Source organism: Pomacea canaliculata, linkage group LG2 (genome assembly GCF_003073045.1).
Source record: "Pomacea canaliculata isolate SZHN2017 linkage group LG2, ASM307304v1, whole genome shotgun sequence".
In the NCBI taxonomy this organism is placed as follows: domain Eukaryota; kingdom Metazoa; phylum Mollusca; class Gastropoda; order Architaenioglossa; family Ampullariidae; genus Pomacea; species Pomacea canaliculata.
In genome coordinates this window covers 34,131,045-34,151,333 of record NC_037591.1, presented here as the reverse complement: position 1 = coordinate 34,151,333, position 20,289 = coordinate 34,131,045, and the positions used below count along the sequence as shown (strand labels likewise).

General features: G+C 40.0%; 1 protein-coding gene across 2 annotated transcripts in view; it reads right to left on the bottom strand.

Annotated features, from left to right (window-relative positions):
• LOC112557727 overlaps positions 1-17,866 on the bottom strand; it is an 80,233-nt gene extending 62,367 nt beyond the window's left edge. Inside the window, exon 1 of one of the 2 annotated variants that reach the window (XM_025227733.1) lies at positions 17,510-17,866. The gene's annotated coding sequence lies outside the window, so the exon portion shown is untranslated. Of the gene's footprint in view, positions 1-5,904; positions 5,950-17,509 lie in introns of those variants that run through there. The other variant, XM_025227735.1, reaches the window with a different exon arrangement.
• Positions 17,867-20,289: the final 2,423 nt, after the last annotated feature.

Sequence of the window (20,289 nt, the reverse complement as noted above, 5' to 3'; positions counted from 1 at the left end):
TGGCTCCAAACAGAAAAAGAAATGCAGCAAATGGACAAGTCCAGAGACTGGAGGAGAAGTACACGATCGAGAAGATGATGGTCACTGAGAAAGCTTATCAAAGGTCATAGGTCAAACGGAAAGGGTGCAGGTGTTGTGCGCGTCACCGACGTAGAAGTTAATCTACCACCACCCGCCAACAACATGCCGATTGTCCTTCTCGTGGTTCAAATAACCGTTTCTGTGGTTAATTTTAGTTATCGTGCATTCTGTCTCTTCTCTATCCCTCCTTCCTTTACTCGCTTTCTCGCTTTTTTCTCCACCTTTTCTGAATTCATTCTGCCTTCTTTTCTTCTTCTCTTTGTCTGCTTCTTTGACCACCGTCGCCCTTCCTTCGTTTACTCTGCTTACTACTATTTCTCCACCCTCTGTATTTTTTCTTGTATATTATTCTCTTTGACTGTCCGGATATCTGCTTGTACAGACATATTTAGCTTCCAGTCTGTTTGTCTGTGCTCCTGGATACTTCCTTCATGATATTGTCTTTCATCACGCCGACTCCTACCTCCTTGATTCATATCTTTCTTGTGTTTGCATATTTCATTCGTTGCACTCCCTTGTTACATTTTTCTGTTTTTAATGTTGCTAATGTCAAAAATACTTCATTTTATTTTGACAGCGCTGCTGGTAGGGAAACACAACAGTTGTTTACACCAGGTGACCCGAGTAAAACTATTAAAACTGAGTAAAGATACAACCATGTCTACCCAACGAGAAACAAAGGAAGGGAAACAATCGATTTCAGATTGTACAAGATCCGTGCTTGAAGATTTATTTCACCGAACACAGGTGTTTACGAGGCGTTGCATTGTGGGAGCTGTCCAGTGTCCAAGCGCGGGTACGAGTCCGTTCTTTTGATCTCCTGAACCAAAGATCGAATGAATTCAAATATTGGGTCGCACGTGGCATGTTCTTTCTCTTGAGCTTCTCTAGCTGTGCAATGAAATGCACAGACAAACACTTGTTACCTTCCTTCTCCACCAATATCTCGCGGACACTCTTGGGACCAATATTTTCAGAACTCCTTTGAGGCAAACACTTCTCGGTCGTCCATGTGCCGATCTTCGGCGGCTTGAACAGCGGTGCATGTTGCACTCATTGGCAGATGGCTGGCAACTGTAGTCGATGGTAAAACTACAAACACATTAGGCAGTAATCTACATATCACAAGCACGCACACATACACACGCGGTTCAGTTAAAGAGAGCCTGTCCATACTGTAGTCAGAATCGGGTGTCGTGTATTCGTATCTTGGTTCCGACGTGCCACTCTCTCTTTCTGTGTGTGTGTGTGTGTGTGTGATTTCATCATTTTATTTGTGCAACTTTTGTAACACACGTAAGAGTATTTTGTCTTTGATTACTTTGAAGAATAAAATATTATAGAACTGTTGTATATATGCAAAATAGGATTTCTTTTAGGATATAAGGTACGACGTCGATGTTGATGATGATGATGATGATGATGATGATGATGATGATGATGATGATGATGATGATGATGATTGGTACATACCAAGTAAAAAAAAAATCACAGATGCTGAGCATGTTAGTCCAGTCTAGACAGAAGTGTCATGGCTTGTGGGAGCTGTACTGTAGACACTCGAGTTGCGTGCCTGTGGTGTCTTGTATCAATAAATAATGAAGCAGACACTGTGATCACTGCAGGCGGCGAACCTGATGGTCCTCTCATAGGACTGGCTGCACGCGCTCAGTCCGCGGGTCGTTGACTTCCAGCAGCGCCAGACACTACAAACGCCGCGGTGGGCTCCAGAAAGTTGTTTAATCACTGGCGTTCGGAAACATTCGTGCTGGACATGATCCAGGATCACTGCTCCACTAGCATCTGAACCCACGTGTACAGGACGACCTCGCCCATGCACTGGAGGGAAAGGAGACAAAAGGTTCTAGGCACAGCCCACCGTTAGTGAGGTTCTAAGAAACAGATCATCCACTATGTTCTGGTCAAACCACCCTAGAACCAAACTCAGGAGTTCTCGACCATCTGCAGTGAATAGCTTAATTCTTTGAAGAAACTAGTTTGACAGTGCATCATCACGTGAAGAAGAAGAAGGAGGAGAACTGACTAAATAAATTTGCAAAATAAATAAAAGAAGAATAGATAAAAAAGATAAATAAATAGCTGGTTTTACACATCTTTCTTTTCGTGACAACTTAAGTTTATCTTGATGGGGTGGTTTGATATCATTTAGTGAAGGAATTCCAAATTTCAATGGTCTGTACAAAAGCAGCTTATGTTTGAGGCTCACCTATGCACACATGCTAACAAACACACACGCATGCACACCAATGGATGTAAAGTACGGACAGACCACCATTGAATCCGTGTTCCTGCTCTACCCTTAAAAACACCAAATCATGAAAACTACACTCCGTTCCTTAGTAGTTACCGCTATGTCGGATACGCTCAAGTTTAACAGATTCTTGCACTCTTTTTTACATTATGAAAAAGCAAAATTGCCTCCCTTTTTCAACTTGATTCTCTATTCTCTCCCCTTTGACCCACTTCGCCACCAGGCTTCCTTGCAGGTTAAATAACCCGTCTTTCCTGCACTGCGCAGTTTGATTTTCTTTAGCGCTCGAAAAAATCTTTGTCCATGTTCTTTCCTGCAATTTCCCAGCAGCCCACAGGGCACCGCTTGGATCACGTTGCCTAGTGGAAAATAAATTTGTCTAACGATAAGACAGAGCTGGGGATGGCGGGGTATGGAGGACAAGATTTACTGACTGCGGAAACTAAGGTTTCTTTGCCTCTCCTGTTTCTCTATCATTTCGCGTGCTGCTTCTTTCTGAGTTCTTGGTGTGGAGCAGGCAGCACAAAGCACACGAGTAGTTATTGACGAAGACAACAAATACAGGGGAGTCAACTCTCAGCACTAGGATGAAACCTAGACGGAGAATAGCACGCCTACTTTGTTAACTGTAAATATATCCACATGAAAACGAACCGTTCTAAGATATCTTTGACACTTTTACAACTCATTTTTTAAAGCAGCAAAACTTTGACACTTTTACAACTTATTTTTTAAAGCAGCAAAACTTTGACACTTTTACAACTTATTTTTTAAAGCAGCAAAACTATCAATGCTTAACCCACTCTCACTCACCTCCCTTACTTAGTTTACAATTGTTTAAAAATTTCAGAAACTGGCTACTAAAATTGACGATGACAATTCAGCCATCCACGGTTTACTGAAATTGATATATATATATACTTACTGAAAGATTGGCTCGGGACAAGTGCTCACAGTTTTTATTTACAAAATGCGGCAACTGCATTTTTTTTATTTATTACGCATGTAAAAAAGAGACAGAAATAAAACTGGTTTATTGCTGCGATGTTAACAAAGAAGGCAAACGGACAGTAAACTATGACATTCTTATTGCTGCACCACCTGACCGCCCTTTCACTGATTAGGGGAACCAACCTTTCTTCTGATTATAGGGTAAAGCCCAGTGCAAATACAGGCCTCCAAACATCGCAATGCTCAGAAAGAGGTCGAAATCGACGTCACGTTTGTACACAAATACCCATCATAGCAGCAGTTCTCTCCTATTGGCTGAATCCTTGACAACGTAAATTTATTTTTGTACAATGATGACGTCTGTGTTGTTGACCGTGTCCTGTGCATGGGGATGTTTGAAGATGTGTATCTTGAGAACGGAAAGGCTGTGTTCACTTAGACTTTGGGAAATTTAATCTTTTACTAATCATTAGAAAAACATTCTGCACCCTATTATTTCTCCCGCTAAAGTACGTGGTGATTAGAAAGCCTTTCAATTAATTACACATGTAAACAACAAAATTATATTTGATTATGGGCTGTTTAGCTGCTACTACTGTTTCACTTCACGTGAAAAAGCTGATGTTCCCACATTTAAAATCTGTATTTGTTTTTTTTTTCTCTCTCTTCCTCTAGTCTTTCTTCTCTCTCTCTCTCTCTCTCTCTCTCTCATACACACACTTTATCACTCTCTCATGCATCAGTTCTCCTTTTGTGGCGAGTCCTTATATTTCTTGTATTGCCAAGAATGCAGACATGCAGATGTTATTGAAAAGCACTCAGTTAGGCACCGACAATGAGGACCAGTCGCAGTACAAGTGGAAGTCAATGAGCTTGTCAATGAATGCTGCTGTGTGATCTTGATGAAAGAAAGGAGCAGAGGCCAACTGCAAGACATGCAATCAAGCTGACTATCCGGCATCATGGTCGGTCAGTCTTTTTTCTCTTTTATGTAATCTTATTGTCATTAAGTACAATTGTTTTCGTTTTAACAAGTACTGAAAGCAAGTATGAGTACCCTTGGAGTTAGCATGACAAGTGCTGCAGCCTCAATTTATATTCCAGACTCGCAATATATCTCGAGACAGCTGAGACCAACTCTTCGCCTCTCGAGGATTTGCAGGCTGTCAGGTTTCGGGGAATTCAATAACCACGATAACATTCTTAAAGTCAGAAATAAAGTGTTCGGTACTTCTTGTTTATTTGTTTGTTGTTTTTCTCAAAAGTCATCGACATCCCAAGTCTGTTTTGAGTCATCGATCCCAAGAAAATCGGTCCGGATATCAAACGTGTGCATATATCTGTTTTTTTTTTCTTTCATACATAACAATATCATCTAGTCTTTTTGATTTATTCTTTGTTTTAAAGTTGGGTTTGTAGGATACAAAATCACGAAAATCTTGATTCGGTTCTTTGCAACATCAGTCTATTTCCTGCATCAGTGTATATATATATATACTTCATTTATATTTTGAGCTGCTACAGCTTACAAAGTGGAAATGGAATCAAATATAGAAGAAATACTGGTTCGATTCAGCAGTAATTACTTAGATAATTGGAGTAATAAATAACAAAATGAGCAATCGGCCAGAAAGTGAGCTTTAATTCTTACGTCTCCTGATATTCTGTAATTAACTTATAATTAGCTTATTTGTGTCTGTGAGACTACTTTTTAACATAAAGTTATCTTGTAATAAGGGGATTGTTAGTTATTTAGTCAATTAATTTAGCTATTTAATGTACCTGGCAAAAATAACATTTTTATTTTACCGTTTTAAGTGTGAATATGTTCCATCTTTTGGTAAGGTTTAATTAGACAGGAGATAAGAATCGTCCTAATTCTTGAGAAAAAAAAAAAACACCGTTTGATGTTTAAAATGTTGTTGATTGTAAACGTTTATTACTCAAACAATTCTATTCGAGTTGGTAGAAGGAAAAAGGAGTAGGAACAAACCTACAAATAAATGTTTAATTCAGAAAAAAAAATCATCCGAGTCAATGATAGTCAAGATCTGGCAACATAACCCTTCATCTATACGATTACATCCCTTTATGCCTCGCAAAATATTTCATATTTAAAATCGCATGGCCGACTCTACAGGGCATTGGATCACTCGACTCAAGACGGGATTCGGTCATAAACCATTGGACACATGGCACTCGACCTGCTGGATATCGCAACCTTTAATTTCTTGTAGTGTTGAAACTACGACGGTTGATTGCACGCAACAATGCAATAAATTTTAGCATCATTAATTTTACAGAAGCTAGGCAGACAGATTCCAAGCTGAACCTGTCATCGGCAGGGTGAAATATCTCGTAACTACACGTAGGGTATCAGAACAAATAAGAAAAACATGAAAAATAATATTTGAGGCGAAAAAAATTGACAATTGACATAATGAAAAACTATTATGTTAGTGAATATTAGGTAAGTGAATTGGTGTAAACCATTGAATACTTCGCCTCCCACATAGATAACAACACAATTCATTTGAACTCTTACCACAGGAATGCACTTTGACCCCAAGAATTATACTGTAGTTGGCATTTTCACGTACCTCACACTGAGAGCAAGATGTGGAGAGGATTCCTGTAACACTCTTTACCCCCCTGTCAGGGATGTTCAAGACAGGACTTCCACATCCAGATGCACTCCGGCCTTTGTTTCTAAAGTTCACCAGACAGTTAGCTTCTTTTATGACTAGTCATTTTCGTAGCAGTCACATCAGTTTACTGTCTTAATTTTTTTTTTACCTATTGATATTTTTCTTCTCATTAACGGTATAAATGTCTTACGAAGATCTCTTCACCATTTTTCATCAAGCACACACACACACACACAAACACTCAATGTCCGTTTACTATCATACTCGACAATTTATACTTTAGTTTTCTATGTGTGTGGTGTGTGTGTGCGCGCGCTTTGAAATTATTTACCATCGGTTCTCGCGCTGCACCTTTCTTCTGGATAAAGTTTAAGGTTTGAGGAAGACGCAGGGATTTAACATGTTTATCACCCTCGTCTACTGTACACCCTAATGCTGAGTACAACTTACCAGGGTTGTCCATGGGACATATTTTTCTATCCCGTCCCATCCCGTCCCATCCCACGGGATGTTTCCCATGGGATTCCCATGGTATTAACAATCATATGGACAACACTGAAAACCACTTTTGGCTTTTGTTCTATAATTCCTGCTACTTCACATACAATAGATGATTCAGAGGAAAGATTTAAATCCTTGATGAATGAAATAACAGTAAATTTATTTTGCAATATCAAGTATCGACTACCATGGGAAATACAAATGTGTGCTGTCCCATCCCATCCCGTCCCATGGGACGTTTCCCATGGGATTCCCATGGGATTCCCATTCCTATGGACAACACTGCAACTTACGCAAGACTCCAGTGACCCTGGGTCTCTGTCTTTCAACCTCGGCTGCATGTCAAGGTCTTGGGTGGTGATTGGTTGAATGACTGGGAAGGTGAGGGATGGGTGATGCTGGAGTGGTGCATCTTCGTTTCCTTTTCCGCCACCGCTTTGCAAGGATGACATGTTACAGGGTTACCGTAATGGCCAGTGACGTCACGGGCCCCCACAAATCTGATTACCTGCCTAATGGGCTGACGTTCGTTAGGCTGACGTCCTCTGCTTGTGATTAGCTGCGAGAGTGAGGCAGGTTCCTCATCCCCTCCACCCCATCCTACCCCAGCAACTTGCGTGTTGCGAGCAGACATGCGTACTCGGGTAAATATGCCGTACTTGGCCCGGGGATGCGAACCTGTCGGCTTATTACAGGCCGCCTGAGAAAGGATTTGGTCTTAACTACAGGCTAAGGGAACCGGCAGGAGGAAGAGAGTAAAAAAAAAAAGTGTGCGTGTAGTTGTGTGGTTGGGGTGTGGGGTTTGGGGTGGGGGTGGGTAGAAAGGAAACGAGGTGGGAGATTAGTGATGCTGAGTCCTCACATAACCATGCGAGTGTAGGTACTGAGGTGAAGGGTGGGCGGGGAAAATAACACTTAGGAAGACAGTCATCTGATGATCTTGATGATGATCAGCGGCGGCGTTTGGGGGTGGCAAATGGGGCGGCCGCCCCAGGCCCCGCTCTCGAAGGGGCCCCACGCTTCAGCCCCGAGGTCATCTTTATGACTTATTGCCAGCTGTGTTAAACAAGTTGTGACCAAAATATTGACTTTCAGTAAACACTTTTAAGTTCTAATTAAGCAAATTATTGAACCCATGTCTTAACTTTAAACCCAGCAATAATAACAAGCAGTTTATTAAATCAAATCAAATCAGACTTTATTGTCTGTCGAGGAGACCCCAAGACAGAAATTTTTCTTTTGCTCACACGGGCAGGCATACATACTCATACAGACATTTAACGCACACATAATCACTATTATCTTTTCATCACCTACAGGCAAACAACATTACAAATTGTCATCTATGTCATCTATTGGCCTGTGACAGAAATCCCTGCATTTCATTAATTTTTTTAGATTGAGAGCTCGTCTTGTTTGTGCGAAAGAGAGGGCACGTTCAACAAAGTGATGGCTGATAATGGATGTCAGCACCCTCTTCTCTTCAGACTGTGTTTGATTCCTCCTAAATCCTTGTGCCTTTATTTAGGATGGTGATGGCTGCTGGCACGAAGGACCTCTGGTAGGCAGCTCTCCGTACACGTGGCACTTTATGGCGCCTGCCTGAGGGCAACAGCTGGAAGTTGGGATGGAGAGGGTGCGTTGGGTCCGAAATGATGTTATGTGCCATCTTTTTGACTGCATGAAGGTACAAGTCAGAGAGTGGCACCTGTGATTTACCAATAACTTTATTGGCCTGGTGGATGACTCTGGCCAGCCTTGCCTTGTCTTGGACGAGGAGGTGACCATACCAGGCAGCGATGTTAAATGACAGGATGCTCTCAACAAGAGACCTGTACACAGTCTCCAGCACCCCAGAGCTGACATTGAAGCTGCAGAGTCTCCTCAGAAGGTACAGCCGTTGCTGGGCCTGTCTGTACACTTGGTTCACGTGATCACTAAATGAGAGCCTCCCGTCGATCACTGTACCAAGGTACCTGAACACAGCAGCCCTCTGCACCTTAAGTTACCGTCACCATATTATTTCGCTTTAAGAAAAACCCACTACTGTCACAAACGGTGGAAAAGGTTACGAACAATTAAAACACTAAATTCGTGCGTTATTTCGCGAAATTGATCCAGCCTATCTAACTGTATAAATCAGTGCTTCCGGCATCACATCAATAGGGATATTGATACACGTACTCCATTACCCCGGCCCCGCGCGGATGGTCGGCCCCTGGCCCCGCGTGTTCCTAGCGCCGCCTCTGATGATGATGATGATAATATTATTATTGTTGTTGTTGTTGTTATTGTTGTTATTATTATTATTTCGCCTTTATCATCTCCTCAAGCCGCCCTCTCCCTCATTTTTTGGACTTTGGTAGTATGTGTGCATACATTCACAAACACAAACGCATACGAGCATGAATGTGCACGCAAGCAGTAAATAAGCGAAGTTCGAATACAGTTTTTAAAATTCAACAAAAAATCCACCTGAAAATGAAGCGACTGTCGCTGCCATCGCTCGATCGATCAAATTAAAGGTTAGGTACATATCAAAGAACTCTGTCCCTTTTGATAATCTTTAATTCCGAATTTTCTTTTCTTTGCCTGCGTCTATTCACCTTAATTAGGAGATCAAACTGCAACGACCTCGTGGGTATGTCCGTGTGCTTTTGAGAGAAGATTTGATCATGACAGCACGGATACGAGGATGTGCGATGTAATACTAATTCTACTACATCCATAGTGTTTCTTAAAATACATGAGAGACAGTTTTATTGAGCTGTGCGTTAATCAAAGAAAAACATTATTTATGTAAAACATATAAAAACATTTTTTTAGAATAAAGGCTTTTGTTGCTTACACATTCTAGTTTTGCAAATTTTCAGACTCCCGAAACTTAATCCTTATTTTTTTCTTCCCTGATTTCTCTATATAATTTTGTCGGTTTACGTTTGATTGATTGTCTGCACGGCTGTTCATTCTTCCATCCTTCGTAAACTGTCCATATCTCCTTCATTAGTGTGATCGTGCACTTAAAAAATCACACGTTGCTTGATGATGATGATGACTGATGATTGATGGTTGCTGATTGCTGCTGCTGATGATGGTGGTGATTATGTTTGGCGATGTAATTGTTTGCCAGTACCTCCCAACCAAATTCAAAAAAGAAAAAGAAGTGTAAACGTTTCAGGAAATGTTTTCTTTACGCATGAAAGTTTGCTCTGTTGAATATTCATGGAATATTTTCCTACGACTTTATTCTTTGACTTGAGCTTAAACGATAATAATGTTTTTTTTTTTATTTTGTCTTCCTTCCAGTTTTTCAATGTTCTATAAAATGGGACGAAATTAATTATCATATAATTGAACAGCAGATGACAAAATCACACGCTATTTCAATAAAAGCAGAATTTAAAGTCTGTCCTTCAAAGTCTCTAAAAAGGACGAGCTTCAGCTGCGATTTGTATTTCATTTTTTGCTGAAAGCAATATATCAACAGTTTTATTGTTTCACTGCAGTGGACACACTTTTTTTTTCCTTCTTTAGAAAGGGAAGTAAGTTTCTTACGAGTGATCCTATTTAGTTTTCTCTAAGCAGCTTGCTGACTTTTTTTCTAGTCTACTCCAAACTTTTCTAGAAAAAAACAATGAAGCTTGCTTTGTTTAGAGTGCACCGCGTGAAATAAAAACTGTGTGTGTGTGTGTGTGTGTGTGTGTGTGTAAGTGTGAATTTATATGTTTAAGTGTATGTGCTTACAGATAAATAGAATGAAGATGAGCTTTATAAGTTCAAATCATCATCATCGTCGTCGTCGTCGTCGTCGTCGTCATCGTCATCGTCCTCCTAACTCCCATTATCATTTATCAACCTGTAGAATAGTCTAACAACATTAATGATTGCCACACGACTATTAGCATAAAGCCACCAGTAGCGATGATGTGCTGAAAGAGTTTTATCGACAGTATTATCTAAGCATACTCAACCACATGTAAATGACTTTCATTGCTGTGGGTGTGCAAAAAGCAGTCAGACACAGCAAACATCCGTTCTTCTCAACAGGAGGGTCTCATCATGTTTTCCATTACAACATCAAGCATGGATGACTTCTGTAGTTGATGAAGGACTAAATGACAAATTGGATGGAAAAATGGTTCAGGGGTAGAGATTGTGGAGACTAAACAATTTAATTAAGAATGGTTTAACAATATAAAATAGACGTGGATATTTGAATAGATACATGGCAAGAAGAATGGACTAATGAAGTTATAGTAGTTCTCAACATGTTTATAATTCAACCCGTTGATAACAAATAAATGAAGTAAGGGATGCCTTGAATACTTGGCTCATCTTCACATCATCTCATTATGTCATGTTATGTTCGTATTTCATACCAGAAATAATATTCTCATATCAGAAACTTGGAAAGAAGTGAGAGGAAACAATATTAATATGTAAATCTCAAGCAAGCTCCTTAATTTCAGTACAAAAAGTTAGTTAATCGATGATTCTACTGTGCAGAGCATCTCGATGATAATTTTTAAGAAATTTGCATTATCAGATTATTTCTTACAACTTCGTATCAATTCACAATATGATTGTTTTTATTTTTATATTCCACCTTCAATTTCCCCTTCGTGGCATTTTCATTTTTTTAAATTCGTTATTAATTTGCCATTTCGGTATATATTTTGTTTCAAGCAAGGCTATCGAATATTTGTCCACGTTTTTGACATTTACCCTGCATGCCTGTAGGCTAACCTTGTTTTTGGAATACGATCTACGATTTCTTTTTATCACCATGTTAATTAAATAATTCCCTTAATGTGTATCAAATCTCTGAAGACAAGCAGCAAGTGAAATGGTCTTTTGGGGTTCAGAAATGTTTAATGAAAATGTTCTTAAGTTAAATCTCAGTGTAAGATGCTACTTAAACATCTCCATACACAGGAGGTCAACAACACACAGTATTGTATATGTTTCTGTTGCCACTGATATAGCCAGTGAAGAGCTTGGACCAAATGTTAACATATTTGAGGGAAAACGGGATCACCAGTTTGATTTCTTTATGTACATGAGCAGAATCGAAGAAACAGGAGGATATTTATTCGGGGAAATACTGAGAATTATCTATGTGGAGAAAATTACATTTCACTAGACCTTCCAATATCTTCTTCAGCTTATGTGTTACCCAATTTATTTCAAAAAGCTTTTTTCCCATTTCATGTGGTCTAACTACCCGTCCTTTGCCCATTTTATTGCAAAGTTCAATCTCCTTTGTTCAAAGAGACCAACTACGTCTTTGGGCACAAATAGAGATAAGACATCTGAGTTTATTTTTCTCATTAGCAATTTCTTTTATTTGAAGACGGCGCCCTGGTGACAACAGAGTTCTCAGTTCGTTTCAGGGTTCAAATTTGATCCAGGGAGGGGTGGTGTTGAAATCTGCAGCGGAGGGCGCGTTCGGCTCACACCGCAATAACAATATGAGGTTCGGTTATGGAAATGAGTGCGATGGCACTTTTATAGCAAGTCACGTGATTCTCTCTGTCCAAAGATGGTGTTTTGTCAAACTGTCTTGGTTTATTTTGGACGGATAATCAAAGGTCTTCCAATCCGGTTGAAGTGCATATAAATTATTGTAGTATGTTGCCAAAAGTGAATTTACTGAGCAGACTGGGCGTGGAGTCCTGTGCCCTTAATGAACTGACTTCCCTACACCGGATATGAATAATTCACACACACACACACTTGCTCTCATACGTCTCCGACGAATTACAATCATCTTGACGAGCTCCCGCAGACGGAGGAGAAGGAAACTGGAGATAGTTGATCTTTAGTTGTAGTCAAGATGGACAGTGGAGACGTTTGACCTTCTGCTGTAGTCACGGGAAAGGCGGTTGATTGTTGACTGTGGTCAGAACTGTTGAAGTCAGGACAGAGGGCACTGTTTAAGAAGCTGCACGGAGAAGACACCAACACAGCTCAGTCATCGGATGGCAGAACCAGAATGTTATTCTTCCGTTATCGTTACGTTGTTCACAGATGGTCTTTGGCCTCTCTTCTTTGTCCAGTTCCACTCAGACATCTTTGGCAGTCAGGAGACTACAGACTTAGCTGAGGATGAAGACAACCAGATCAAGGACCATCGCCACAGGTGACGCCTACATCATTGCAAACTAGAATGCGCAACCTCAACACCCAGAGGCATAGTTTCTGTTTATGGTTAATTCAAGTGAGGTTGATTGCAGGGTCAAGATGGCAGCCCTTCATTGAAACCCTGTGGGAACGCCTTGTCCATAATGACCACGTCAATGCCTTGTTTGTGTCGTCCAAAAACTGTCTTCAGCTTGGGAGCAGATGGTCGTATCATTAGCCTTCCACTGTCATCAATTTTTCAAGTACAAGCAGCATCGTCATTAAGCTCTTTTCCGCTCATTGGAGTGAATAGTAAAAGCAAAGATGTAAAACTGAACTGTCGTTTGTGTATGTAATTATGGTATGCTACTTTCGTTTCCCTGTTTTGTTAATGATGTGCGTGGGAAACTGAAAATTAGAATTCTTTAGCTTTACGGCCATTCTTACTTTCTGTATGGGTACTTTTTTTTGGTTTGAACTTAATTGTACCAGCGAGCATGGTCTCTTTTCTGTTTGGATTATGTTTGTTGTGTATCTATATTAAAGTAGCCAGGGCCTGTCTTCTGTTGGAACAAAAGATCGCGCCAATGTCTTGAGCAGTGTATGTGTGAATCTGGTGTGCGTGATAGTAATCGCACTGACATATAGTCAAATGCATTTTTGCAATCTATATCTCAACTGACTGATAATTTTTATTCTACATGTTGTCGTGAATTTGATATTTTCTTTCATTAAAATAGTCTTTTTCGTCTGGTTTGTTCCTCGTGTGTCTGCGAAGAAAGCAATATCAATTTGTCATTGAAGTCAAATCACTGCATCCTGCTTCCTCTTGTCTTTCGTTGCTTTCTGCGAAATAAATAATCTTTCCTTATTCTGTCCTTATCAGTGACAGGAATAAATGGCGCCGAGACTCCTGCTGTGATTCCTGGCAAAGAAAAGGTCATCTTCAACAGCTAATCAACGAAAGGAGAACAAAAACAGCCATTGCATTGAAGAAGGATGTTCTCATCTAACACTCAGAAACTTTAATTTCTTGAAGGAAAGAAAGATTAAGATGCTGCATGGTGTCGTATATTCCTTCATATTACAGAATAACATGTAAAAATTAAATGAACATCGTTGATCATATATATATATATATATATATATATATATATATTATATATATATATATATATATATATATATATATATATATAATAGTATTAAGATGATTACTATGAGTGTGGTCTGACGTGTCCTCAAAGAAGGATGAGACTTTATGTTGGCAACAAGGGAATATACACTTAAATGCTTATCTTTCTCTGATACACTATTAAAAGGTGGATGGATGTATGACGCGCCATCAGTTTATGGGTAGTAGAGGTTTTTCATTTCCCTACCTCATGCTGGTGACTCTACGCGATGTTAAAGGGAACACCAAGCTCCTCCTGTAAATGTGGACAGGCCCTTTTGGGTTAGTCCGACCACTGCCATTAGGAGATCGTCTGTACAGTATTGGGACCACCTGGGTAGCACTAATTCCGTTTTACCCTATCTGAACATCAACGGACAATGTGGGTAGCATCAAAACCTGACAATAATAATCTCAGATTACCACTTACTTTAGGAGATCGTCTATACTCTATACAATATTAGGAAGATCCGGGTAACACTAATCCCATTTTGTTCGTTTTGAAGAGGCGACTCGACAAAGTGGGTAGACAAAAGGACTTGCAATAATAATAATCTCAGTTGTAACAGGGATAATGTCATATGATCTGACAATACCCCTGAAGCCTGAAGAGTGTCAATGGTCTCATGTTATTCACATTTATTGGCTGTCCTTGGGTGGGTGGATGAGTTAGATTGTGTGTGTGTGGGTGTGTGGGTGAGGGATGTGGATAGGTTGAAGTCTAATGATATCCAAGCCGTTAGCCCGATTCTCGCCAGATTTGCCAGGAAAATTTCTGTATGGTACAGCAAAGGGACATTCTTCTCATGATGTTTCTTTTCTTCGTTCTAAGATCTCACTGGTAGATGGAGTCAAAGACAAATAAATATGCTAGGATGATGACATCATTCACTTGATGCCATCGTTGAAAGAGCGAGGCGTGTGGCGAAGGAAGCGAGCGAGACAACCCATCGCGTGTCGGCAGCTGTTATCTCCCCTCTTACCGAACCTCGGATGCGGCGTCTCTCGCTCCCACCCTCTTTAATCTACCCAGCACTAATGCACTGTTCGCTGACAGTATCTGGCTAGTACCTAAACAGTTCCCATGGAATAATACAGTGGTACGGTTGAACAAGGCAGCGGTTGGAGCCACACGCAAGCAAAAGTCTTTCAGGACAGAACCCCAGACATTTGTTGACAGAAGACATAATGATGGTCCTGCTGTATTCCTACCCGATACCATGTGCAAAAGTTGGTGATGGACGTTGTCAACACTGCTGATCTAGTGGGTGGGTGTGGGTGGATGGAATGAAGGCTGTAACAAAGGGGTGGCGTGACCGGTGTGCACTGCCAGTCTTTGTTCTGGGATCAATGAGACCTTTGAATGTGATTTTATCTATTCTTAATCCATTCACTCTACCGCGAGCTGACAAGCCGGATTGTGAACTATCAGGTGTAGGTCTCCAAGGCATGTGAATGTCGGGTGGCTGGGGGAGGGATAGGCACGTCAGAGGTCTCCCTCTCTCTCAAAAGACAGAGAGTGAGAGAGAGTTACCACCAAGCTCTGGAGTGTGCCAGGTATTACCATTAATACCATAATACCACAGGATTTATACACCGCATTTTACCCCCGTACAAGCAAGCTCTATCCACGAATCCTCCCGTTCCCCATACACATACACCAGTAGTAGTTTCTGGAAGGCAGCATGCCACCGTGAGTAGAACTGAGTTGGTAAAATGACAATATACGAAAACAAATTATAAAAAAATTGCGTTCAGCAGGTTTAGCAGACAGGAATTATTCCCGAGTTTGATACTTAGATGAACTCTGGAATTCTGTCTGAGTCAGTTCTTAGGTTAGATTTTTCAGCTTATATACTTCATGAAAATATGTAAATATACTCAAATAATATCAGGTCACTAGAACAATCTAAGGCAAAATAAGTAAACAAAAAATTACTGTAAGTGCAAATTTAAGAATTTTTTTGCATTATTTGTAGCGGCAACATAACTATAATATATAACTTTTTTTAATTGTTTGTTTATTTTTGCAATATATGAATTTTTTCATGTCACAACATAATTCGTGAAGGACGATACGATTACTAGTCGCTATTACTCCACTAACACAACAAAAATGTATTTTTAGGAAAGGATTTAAAAAAACTATCTCCTGGATTTTGAAATATTTATGAGACAAACTGTCAGCAGAATAAGGAACGGAACGGAGAACCAAAGAATCTGATTAAGTGCTATATTTTATGTGCGACTGATCTCCCCTGGCTCATCCTCTGCCGCTGCTCAGGCATGAAAGCATGCTGAGTCCTGATCCCTCCAGACCAGACTCGCATGTTTACGATTCATCGCCTGTGTTTAGCTCTCTTGTCCCATTACCACAGCTCCACGGTCGACAGACAGCTCTGGCATATTTTGTCACATGCTTATGTCAACTAATAAAACTTCCTTCAGTGTAAACACGGCAAATGTAAAGCAAAAATAATAGCGAGCCATTAGTCTCTGCTTCCTCTCACAATTTTTACTCTCTCATTTTTTTGTCTTTCTCATACGCACATACACACTTATATAAACTAACGCATGTTGTCTTTTTTCTTACTTCTTTTCTCTCTCAAGTTCTTTTCTCTTCCCTTTCCTTTCTTTAAAACAAAATAAAGATACAGCGCGTTAATGCAAGACTAGCCGAGCTCAAGGAGCTTCACATACACAGACGCATAAGTAGGTACCTAAGGTATCAAAGACACCTTAATGAAACCATGAATTTGAATTACTGGACTGCTGGCAGACGATTTTTTCCAGTTAACTACTAAAACGAGGCAGGTGTGTACAAAGCTTCCGGTTTAGTCACATTCATTGTTTAGGCTCGCCGAGACTAACAGCGGAGAACTTCACAAGAGGCTAAGGGTTGGTCTTGGCAGACAGACAGCAATCCACCTATACATATCCATAATGAAACTATATAAACACACACAGGATAGGTGTAGAATGGCGGAGAAGTCCATTGAAAGCTATAAACATATGGAGGGCTGTCTACATGGCAACAAGCATGGTCAGAGAGACAAAGACGCTAGCACAGAACTTTGGATTGTTCGTGAATATCTTTTACATTGTTGTGGCCTCAGACAGTAGGAGAGCTCCGATCATGGGTTAACTTTTCTTTGCTGAGTACAAACGTGACGTGACACTTTCACCTTTTTGTATTCACAGTGAGGTTGTAGGCGTGTATCTCGAAAACGGAATCGATGCATGCACTTAGACTTTGGAAATGGTAATCAGGTTTGAGCTTTATCCAGTCATTAGAAAAATATTGCACCTTACTTATAATCCCTTAAGGTTGTTAAGCGAAAAGATATGGACGCACATTTGACAAAATTAAGCAAAAGTGGTATGTAACCCATAAGTTGTGTAACCGATATGTAAAACTGTTGCCAAGCTTGCTTGGATATTCATCTGTCCTCAAAGCGGCTTTTATTTCATTAACTTTCATGTTCACTCAACTAGTCATGGTTTTCGATTATGCATTTTCCATTAACCAATAAAGCTCCCGTTAGACACCAAGATGCATTATTTACCACCGTGGTAGGATTAAGCTTAAATTGTACATCCCCCTATGCTGTTTACACGTGAATATGCATGTATTTCCGAATACTGAGATCGATTGTCTAAACTCAGCACTGGGTGAAGTTGTGTCCAATTTGTAGCCAACAAAACATTTAGCTCTCTAAAAAAAAATCAACAAAATCAATGAAATCAATGGCTACTTACTGCGTGTTCGCACGAAGAGCGAAGAACCTAAGTCACAAAGGCGTTGACCTCGTGACCTGCTGGCGACAACACACTCGCTGGTCGAAGCCTCCACAAATCAGCGAAATATTTTAAGGCATAGTTGACTCTCACGGTTTGAATTTTAAGCGCTCACAAATTCCAGCACTTGTTAGGACATTTAACCAAGCCCTCAGATTCTTTTTCTTCTGCCTACGTTCTTTCTGTGTTTCTCTCATAGCAACTGGGTCTTTTAGTCTTCCTCTTTCAGGCACTTTTTTCCCCGAAATTATCTTTAGGAAGATAATTATCGAGAAACGTGGTATTTGCGGACTTTTCTTCAGCTTGGCTACCGCAGGTGTTCTCTCGTTGCAGACGCTGGTTTCAAGTGTCGTTAGGTGCTCTTGAAGAAAAATGACACGGACACAATCTTAACATAAAAAGGCGTGGCACTACTCCAGCAGGAACAGCAACGTCAACCCCTCTTAGCAACTTCCGTGCGCGTGCCACAGTTTTATACGCTCACTGCCCTTTGCGCATGTCCAAGGATGCTTGTGGTTGCACGCGCGCCCGTGGTCACACGAATGGGAGGAAGACGGCCCAGCTCGACCCCCGCCAACTATTCAGCCTATCTCAAGTCAAAAAACAAGTTTGTTGAGAATGAAGAATGTTCGAAAGAGGAATAAGGAAAGAAGACAACAAAAGTCAATCCTGAGATGTCAATTTTTGTTTCTTTAATGTTGACAGCTGAAAATTGTTCTTTGAAAGTAAAATGGAAGTTGTGGAACCTTAATAGTCTAGATTTATAAGCTGCTGACTTTATTAAACATTTTAGGGTCGACCAAACACAAATACAAACGACTGTTACCACATCGAGGCTGCATGCTGTTGCCATACGCAGGACAATACAAAAATCGAATAATCGAAACTACTTCCCGTCCCATCAGAATTCTCTTTTCCTGCCTTTTCTTATCGTAAATAAAATGATACTAAAAACCTCATTGATTCCAACATTTTTTGAAAACAGAGGTTACTGAGCGTTTACAGTTTAATGTCAATGAAGCCGAGGTCAGCAAGGGGAAGCACGTGCGGTAGAAATGCAACAGCTGCGCAGATGAATAGGCATCGACCTTTCCTTCGGTGTACTCTCATCATGGGCAGCGGAAATGGAGATCGTCGGTATACCAAGTCTAGTTTGCAAGACAGAACAATGGGTGAACAATGATATTAATCTAGAAATATTTCTCCTTACATCGCTGAGTTTTCGACACATCTCATATTCCAAATTAAAAGCGTTTCGGAGTTCTCCAAGGCTTTTCTCCAGCTTCAGAAGGATTAATTCCTTTTGCAAGGACTGACAATATTGCGTTTCGTTGTTAACCTTAGGGTTTATGTTATGCTAGGTGAGTGCGCAGGTTTGTTTGTACAGCAAAGTGCTCGCTTTATATGTTAAGTTCATGTGCATAAATTTTTGTTAAACCAACTTCTATACATACGTGAACAGTTTCCTAATATTCAGCTTTTCTTTTAGACACAATTTGCTCATTTTCTACCTTACACCTTTTTGTGATATTAGCTTCATCAAACTGATATAATAATTTTCTTCTGAAGTTAATATTTGATGAGAGTAAAACAGAAACGGTTTCCCCCGTGACAACAGTGCAATTTTTAACTAAATCAATGCTGAGCAAAGAGTATGCTGGTTCCCATTCTTTCAAGGATGCTAATTATTTTTCTCTCCAGTCATCACAGGCTGTTCAGCAACAAGATAAAAGATATTTTCGTTTCACCATCTAAGGTGCATAATACTTTTATATTCATTATCCCAGAACACACCATGGTAAAAATCTATACAATTGTATATATAGTAAATAATGAATTTTTGATAAGGATACACGCTAAAGGGATTTTTGATGCAGATGACTCAACATGGCTAGGCTTTTGTTAGTTGTAAAGTTTCTCTCCTTTGAAATGTTGCTGCCTGTGTCAAAGATTTAGAAAATCCAAGATAGAGTTGGAGGGACAGTCGTCAACTATTCAATATGTGAAGCCTGCGAGGGCGGTAGCTGTTTTCATTCTGGCATTTCTCCATTTTTCTATTAAACATTAATGATGAGGAAGGATGTGGAAAGAGAAAAACATGTTTCTAGAGAAGCAACAGCTGCCCTTCAGGAGTGCCAGACGTGCAATGAGATGTTGTTTGGTCAATATTTTCGTCTCAAGGGAACAATTGTTTAGAGAAAAAACCCACCAACCTAGAAAATAGCGGCAAATATGATATAAAATAGACTGTTTTCTGTACTGTGATTGATCCAAAAAAGATAAAAAGCAGATAACAACATCACTGCGACTATTAGATGAAAGAGTACGTTTCCCCCCAAAATAAAAATCAGTTGAGCAGTTGGGTAATTTCTGAAGGTGCTACAGTACCAATAAATATGATAGCATTGTCCTCTTTGCTTTAAATAAATATTCTTTATTTAATGACTTATTTATAAATTGTATTAAATATTATTAAATGCTCTATGTATGAAAGAGGGGGAAAAGTCATCGCAAGCCATTTGCAAGATGACGAAGTTTTCACCGACGACGATACATATAATGAAATTGAGAAGATTGCCACTCGTCGTTGTGTGTCTTCTGCAGCTCATAATTCATTTTCTCAATCTTCTACATTTTACTCATAATTTGATAATCGTATGCACGGTCTTCGATAGGCCGTTTTCTTCATTTAAGGTATTTGTGTCCGTTAGCAATTACCAACAAGATGGCTGACAGGTTCC